General features: G+C 41.3%; 1 long non-coding RNA gene across 1 annotated transcript in view; it reads left to right on the forward strand.

Moving 5' to 3' along the window:
- LOC109319207 overlaps positions 1 to 542 on the forward strand; it is a 16,823-nt gene extending 16,281 nt beyond the window's left edge. Inside the window, exon 4 of the long non-coding RNA XR_002103411.1 lies at positions 532 to 542. This is a non-coding gene — a long non-coding RNA (uncharacterized LOC109319207). The remainder of the gene's footprint in view (positions 1 to 531) is intronic.
- The last annotated feature ends 7,743 nt before the right edge of the window (positions 543 to 8,285 follow it).

The raw sequence follows: 8,285 nt of genomic DNA on the forward strand, positions 1-8,285 counted from the left end.
AGCTGACTTCCTGCCCTTTGGGCAGGGGGCTGGACTCGATGATCTCCTGAGGTCCCTTCCAGCCCTAATGTCTATGAAATCTATGAAATATGGCTAATGAGGCCAATCTGGGATAGACAGACTCTGTTTTAACTTTGGCACGTGTTTCCATGTTGGGGGGTGGGGGAAGTGGCTCTGGATTCTTGATTCTGTCCTTGATACAGTGTCTATGCTGCTCTCCCTTTTCTTTCTCCTGTTGTTATCATAAGGTTTCAAAGGACTGAGATACCTTGCAGCAGACTCTTCCTCCACTTGGGGTTGTCCTGGAAGATAGGCTCCCACAAATTGATGTCAATGTTACATTTTTTCAAGACGACCTTGAGAACATCCTTGAAGTGTTTTCTCTGCCCTCCTCTTGAGTGTACACCTTGACTGAGCTGGAAGAATAAAACTTCCTTCAGGAGTGAGTTGTACATCTGGATGACATGGCTGACCCAATGAAGTTGATGTCAGGCAATCATTGCTTCAGTGCTCATTGTGTTTGCTTGCAAGAGGACACTAACGTTGACTAATAAGTCAGTAGTAGAGTAATCAGCCACGGTGTGGGAGACCCAGACTGAATTCCTTTCTCTGCCTGAAGAGATTCTAATTAGGCTTTGTATAATTGCAAAGGAGGGCCTAATCATCAAGCTATGCGCTGTTGTAGAGATGGCTTCTTTCATTGTCTTCCATTCAAATTCGAGGTATAAGTGAATGGGGAGGGGAGCATTACCCCACCCCTAGTGCTTAGGGCAATCCAGTGGAAGACAGTGGACATGAGATCCATTCCCTGCTTCAGTAAATACGCCACAAACACTTCCTTACAAAGGTATTGATTACTGAAAGCATGCTGCTTATAAGTTTCTCCAGACTATTGCGGCTAATAACTAGGGCTAATTTCTGATTCTGTTGTCTGGTACCTTGGGTACTTGCATCAGCATAAAGAGGGAGATGAATGCAAAATCTATGCCTGATTTCATTTTTGGGAAATTCTTGATCAAACTAGTAAAATCTGAACAAATTATAAATTTTGACTATTAGGCAAAGAGTAATGTGAATTTTCTCCTTTAGTCTCTGTGACTGTCTGGTTCTATTGCTCAAGTTATGTGCAGGTCTGAACATTTATTGTACATCTCTTATCAAAATTACATTCACATAAAAGCTTTAAAGTGCCACATAAGTTGTTACATATGCTTATAGCAGTAGAGAGAGAGAAAACAATTAAATCACACAAATCTTCTTGCAAGCAGAAGAACTATTAAAATATCTTCTGTTCTCTGAGGATACTAGGATCTAAACCAAAAGGAGTCAACATTTCTGAGAATGAGAAAACAAGCAGAAGTCTCTTGACCAATTTTCCATTTGTTTGAATGTTTCTAAGTCTGGTTGTGTTTACAGGCCAAAAAGCATATATTACCTGAAAAGCAGGAAGGTAGTTTCTTCACTAGCTGATTTTTTATATATATATTTCTTTCTTACCTTCTTATGGAGAGCTTTAGCAATGTTCTCATACATAATATTTCAGACATTTGCAAGGCAAGATTAAAATTGCTAATTGAATTCAATGTCAACCTGACATCACACAGTTCCTCCCCTTCAAATAATTTAGCAATTACCCAAAACAAAAACATTACAGATTTTGGTATGATTCTCTAAACATGTAATGATGCTTTGGGTCAGATTTTCCTGTTGCTGGTATAAATCAAGAGTTACTCTTCTGAATGAATATATTACAAAGCTGATATGCAAAGCTAGCATGCAAAGCAAATCAGACCTGTTCTCTGCATTTAGGATACCAGGAAATGACTTAGTGGTGCCTTAACTTCCTTCATTTACCTTAAGTAACTGAAATGCGACCTCCCTCTATTCCATTTCTGGTTTGCCTTCTGAATTGTGGTGTTCAGTGAACCTGCGCCTATACCCCAGTTGTCCCCCAGTGCTCCAATCACAGGGATGGCCATGATTGTTGTTTCTTTCAGGGGATCATCTAGATGGACAAGAACCCCATAATAGTGGGGAGAGAGGTTGTGTCATTAAATCCACATGAACAACACATCTCAAAGACCCACACCTACCCTGAGGTCAGTAACTATTCTTTCTTTTGTGGGGATTGTCCATAAGTATTCTGGTGACTCACAAGCAGTAACTAACATCCTGAGGGGGAGAGGCTGAAATCTACTGGAACACAAGGAGCACATCTACTTGTGCTGCTATGGCACCGTTATTACTGAGCATTCATTTAGTACTTCCTAACATGTGGAACTGCACCATGTGCACTGCACACAGTTTTTAGGCACTACATCACTGTAGCAATGTGCTATAACAGGGGAGCGCATCAGTACACTGACATAGCTGTGGTATCACGGGTTTTGCCCACCGATGCTATGTGGCCAAAATTTTGTTTTATTTTGCTTAATTTTGTTATTTTGTTTTATTTATTCTGAAATAATGCCCTTGTAAGTTGTTCCATATCTTGTACTATAAACTGTCCAGAGTCTTTGTTGGGAAGGGTAACATACAAATTGCATAAATAGATAAATATATAAGATATTCAGATTTGTATTCTTGAAAATATGCTATATGTATAAAGCTACTGAAGACAACTGCGTGGAAGCTAAATATATAACTTTTCCTTGACAGAACTAAAAAATAGCCATGAGGGTCTTGCAGTAACATATTTTATAATGCCAGAAATGGCAGCAGTGGGCCCAGTCCTATGAGATACTGAGTCTTGATGTCAAAAGAAGGAGAGGATCTCAATATTGACAGCTAGAAAATGATATTTAGAGGTTTGCTTTTAGGAATTGGCTTGTAGGTAAAGTAAACATTGCATTAGAACAATGGTTCGGGGAAACAGCAAGAGTTAATTGGTTTCTAAGAGTCTGTTTGTGACAAGGCTTCAACCTTCAAGGCAGACACCAAGTCTGAAGTTAATGGGCATATACAGGTTGAGAAATTTAAGATATGTGCCACACTCTTCCATAACAAAATTTAGGCTTGCCACATTGAAGCCAAGTCACAGTGATCAGCTGCAGAGTCCCTGGGATTTCTGGTTTTGGTGGACAGACACCAGTAAATGCCCAAATTAATATGCATGCATGTGATAGGTTTGGGAAACAAAGGAATATGCTGACAGAACAGAACATGGACAGTATGAGGACTACAGGGAAACCAATCAATGGTACCTTGAAATAAAGAGTCATCGGGGAGAAAGAATACAAGGGAGGGATTTAAGAGCAGCAAAGAGTTGCTGAGGGGGGATCCTGAGGCCACCATGGACAGAGGCCACCGCACCAGCCCATCATACCCACCCCACTGGTGGGGGTGGGCCTCAGCCCTCAACCTTCAGGCTGCTGGCATCTATCATTCAAGAAGAAACAGAGGTTGAAGCTTGCATACTTGCCAGGTGTACCTTCCCTCTGTGACAGCCTTAGGTAGATATAAACTAGATAGTATTTGTAGACATAGAATTGGGGGGACGGGGTATTTTGTTTGCCTTGCCTGCATTATTCTTATCTTCTATCACTGTGTATCAGTAAAATTTGCCTTTTATCAAATTAAAGAAGTTATAGTAGGTCTGAGGGTTTGGGTCTGCCCAGAATAAGGTATCTGGGTCAAAAATCCAGTGCCACTAAATATCTTGTGATAAATGTTGGCACCATGCAAAATAATAACCTTAAAGAAATGGAACAAACATTCCCTCCATACAACAGCAAAATGTTTTCCAATGACTTTACAGAGTCAGATTCCATTTGCTGCTGTGTGGGCCTGATATAACTGGGCTTGTAGAGCTTCTTTTAAATAATAAGAAGATGGTCAGATACAGAAAGATGCAAAGCATTATGAACATGTAAATAAATCAATGGGGTTTAGCAGTACACATCTCTTTGCAGGATCTGGCTCTTGAGGATGCCAAATCACAGTTTCCTTCTGTAATAATACTTCAGGAAATAAAAAGTGTTTCTGTAGCTTAACATAAAGCAGAGTTTCTAACACATGGTATCCAAAGGGCAGCATACTGAAATTACTGTATTTCTCCCCTCTCCCCAACCCACAGGAAGCAGTTAGGTGATTTCAGTGTAAATGCAGTGCCTCTTGCTTATCAGCAGGAAAATTCAGGATGCTAAAAATGTTTTATTGCTTTCGGAGTAATAATGAAATGTATACTTGTCTTCATATTAGTCACTACTGTTTTTCCTGTGGGGCTTGTGAGAAACAGAGAAGGATGAAAATCAGCATTATTATGTTGTGGAGTGCATTTTCAAAGGAGTGCTCAGGGAGTTAGCTGCATTGGTATAAATGGGAATCATGCAGTTAAATCCCTGCTCACCACTTTGAAGATTTAGGGAAAGGACAACTTTGGTCATAAACCATGAATTATGTCAACACTTTCTATTTCAGAGAGTAGGCGTATATTCACCCTTATTAGAAAAGAATGTGCCATGCTGGCATTTGGGCAGAAATGAGGCCAGTCTACTGAAGCGCACATTTTTGCTCATAGTTTAAGTTGGAAGTAAGCCAGCTGAAGTGAAATGGCAGGTTAAATATTAATTTAGCTAATTAATCACAAATCTTATTGCATTAGCAATTTATATTCATACTGTTTTAGAATGCAATTAATGCAAAAACATGCTGACTCTGACAAGGCATGAATTTTCCATTATGTTTTTAATATAATGTAAATTATATTATCTTTTTTATTAATATTCAGAATAGTCCTATGAAACTGGAAGAACTTGAGTTACACTTTACCATGGGCTTATCTACAGTAAAGCATCAGGCCTCAGTCACAACAGAACTGAGCACAAGCTGCTCATGTCCACCCAGCTAAGCCTACTGACACTTTCCAAAGCCAGAAGTTTGCTCATGAGGCTACTCCCAGCTCATCTGTAGTGCTCACTGTGATCCAACGGGTCTGAGAGCAGGCACTGGGAATAAGTCCAGACCAGCTTCATAGCTGAACTTCTAGGTTCTGGAATGGGTCAAGGGTCTTGGACAGGCAGGGTGCACATGCTCCACAAGACCCACCACTGACATGGCCAAAGAAAACTAGCTTGAGTTAAGCAGTAGCTTGAGCCAATTCAGGTCAGATAGGTCATGAAAAGTACTGTTAACTGTTTCATGGACAAACAATCCCGTTTGTAGTCTACAAGCCATCATGATCGTTTGACTTTAAAATGGTGAAAAACTTAATGAGTAAAGGATATATAGTCCCAAATGAAATTTGAGGTTCTGTAATGTATCATTTCTTAGTAGATTCTTAAGCTGAAATTGTACTCATATTTTCTAGGAAGTTTAAAACCACACAATGAGAGAGAGATGAGAAAGAGAGAGTCCCTTCCCTGAGAAGTTCATAATCTGAACAGGTAAAGAAAAGGGGAGGGGGAAGTAGGGACACAAAGAAGAGAAGAAACTTTACTGAAGTTACACAGCAAAGCTGTCTAAATGGCATGAGCTTGCCCTGAATTAGTGAGTTCATGTATTAGAATCATTTAGCATGGCACCTCACCCAGCCTGGCCACATCTACATGAGACTCTGACTGCGCGGTTAGTGGGGAAACACCACATATCTGGGTCCATGAAGGCAGTTTTCCTTAAGTGCTCCTGGGGATAGCTATTCTTCTGGTGTGGTTTAGTACCTTCTGAGGTGCTGGGGCTTAAAGCTCACTTTATGGAAATGAGAGTCTCCTCCCTAGCTTTCTCCTGTGGCCATATGGCTGAAGGCAGGCAAAACTTGGGGGCATCCAACCCCCAAGCCTCTGGGCTTGGCCCTGCATGTAGGATGCCTGCCAAAAGCATTTGGAAATATCTGAAGTCCCTGGTGGGGGTGGAGGATGTTTGCCAGTTGTAGGGTTATTTATGGTTCTGGACTAACTCACAGATTTGGACTTGATTTGGCTGATTTGGTTGGAACATGAAAAATTTCTTTAAAAAAAAAAAGTTAGCTCATGACTATTGCGCAGTAGCATCGCATGTCAGGAAGTGTGACATGATGCTACAGTGCAGTAGCCCAAGAATGGTCATATGAGCATCAGGAAAAACCCATTCAGTGATGCTACTGTGCAGTAACTCCCGTTACTGTGCAGTCATTAAGTACTTGTTGTACAGGTACTAAATGACTGAGTGGTAATGACTGTACAGTCACTTTCTTGTGTTGCCACAGCCCCTGACTGATAACAGTGGGAGCCTCTACATGAGACGCTACGTTGCTGGAACGATGAGCTACAGTAAGGTAGCTTGTTGCTATGGCAATGTAGTGCCAGTGGATACTAACTGTGATGCCGCTACTACTAAGCAGTAGCTTGTTGCTACTGTGCAGTAGGGTTGAAAACAACCTGTGCATTGCCAGGACTCCACAGTACTGGTGAGTACTGTGCGGTTACTAAGTACTTACTAAAGCAAGTACTAAATGACTGCGCAGTACTAACTGCACAGCCAGGGGCACATGTAGATTCACCCCTCACTGCATGTCTACATGCGCCCAGCGCTTCTAAGCAGGACTATGTGACAGAGGTGGAGCATCAGGCCCATCAGACTATGCTACTCCCGGTACCTGAAAAAGCTCACAAATGCATCTTATGGGCAGAACTGGAATAAATTTAAAGTGATTTCTTTGAAGACAGTTGAACTGTTAAAAACTAAAATTTCTATAAGGTAAGTCACTTCCCCTGTCCACCATCCAATTTACTCATGCTGTACAGTTATCTGAGTACAGCTATCTTCCCATAAACTTCATTAGAACAAAATTAAGATTGCTCAGCTTTGCCTCTTGTTCTTCCACATGTGGGCAGTGGGCCAACTTGTACCACTGAAAACCAGGAACACTTACACCATTGAGAACCAGTTAACACTCAAAATACTTTTATTATGCCCCTCACCTCACATCTCACACTACCCATCGTGACTGGTTTACTCAGTATAGTGCTGTCATAAGTCAACCTAGAAAATGTGCCATCACTTGTGGCAGATGCCACGATTTTGAATTCAGCATTTATTTCAACTTCCTAAAACAGCTGTGAGATCTTGTCTAACTTGATAGGGCTGGTGAGGAGAGCGGGTGGGGGAGCGAGGTCCTGATGTTAAAAATAGCCTGTGGTCATGTAATTAAAGGTGGATTCATAATGCATGCACACATGGGGATTGAATTAAGATTACAGGAGCAACATTAAGCTTGTCATTTCCTAATATTTGCACACTTGACTTAGTGCCCTCACAATTTGGATGTAGTTATTTGTACATAATTGTAGATATAATGTGTGGCTATAAATATATAGATGAGTAATTTTCAAACTTCCTAAAGTCATGGAACCTTTTCATATCAGTCCTACTGCCATGGAACCCCTACCCCAATTCTAAAGATTGATGTAGAGCAAGGCAACCTAGTCCCGCAATGACAGCACACTGCCTCCCAGCCCACTCTGCCATTATCTCGCAATCCCTCTGCAGAACCCCTGATGATGACCTTTGTGGAACCCCAGGGTTCCACAGAACGCAGTTTGAAAACCACTGGACTAGATGTATAGCTTCTATACAGTATACGTACATTCCTCCCAAGGATCACAACCTTGACATGGTGGAGAGGTGCATGTGCTACCAAGGATCTTGAGAGCAATGCCATCTGGAGTTTTATACTCCTGGTAGGTACACCCATGGTGACAAGGTTGAGTGCAAGGTTTCCAGACTAACAGTGACCCAAAAATAAAAATGAAAATAAAAGTCATCAATGGCAGAGCAGGTGGATGAAGAAAGGTGGATACTTCACAATAGTTGCAAAAGGAGATAAAGGCAACAGCGGAATAGAAACCTCCAGTAATCTAGATTTTCCTTGACATCAGATTAAGATTTCCTTCCTGCAAAGTACAGTGTGGTAGCCGATGTGCAACAGCATCTCCACACTAAAAGAAGACAAATGCAGGTGTCTTCCTTCAATAGCAAGTGCTACAGCAATGTGCAAGTGGCAATGGGGGCAGGTGTTAGTGACTACCCAAAGCCCCTAGTCATAAACCTAGATGAAGGCAACGATTTTGTACTTGGAACTTAGAGGGGTGTGCAATTCAATAGCTGCAATCATAATTGAATGGAAATATTTAGGACCCACCCTGCTCACCCTGTACAGGATGTGGTCTAGAAAAGGTGCTGTAAACATAGTCTGTCTCATTTCACCTGATTAGAAAACTGTCCAGTGAGATCACACTATCTGTGTTTCAAATCAAATAACAAAGTTTGCAATCTGCAATGTCCTCACCCTGATGTATAACACTAACAGT

The sequence above is a fragment of the Crocodylus porosus genome, unplaced genomic scaffold (genome assembly GCF_001723895.1).
Source record: "Crocodylus porosus isolate Cpor-Errol unplaced genomic scaffold, CroPor_comp1, whole genome shotgun sequence".
In the NCBI taxonomy this organism is placed as follows: Eukaryota; Metazoa; Chordata; order Crocodylia; family Crocodylidae; genus Crocodylus; species Crocodylus porosus.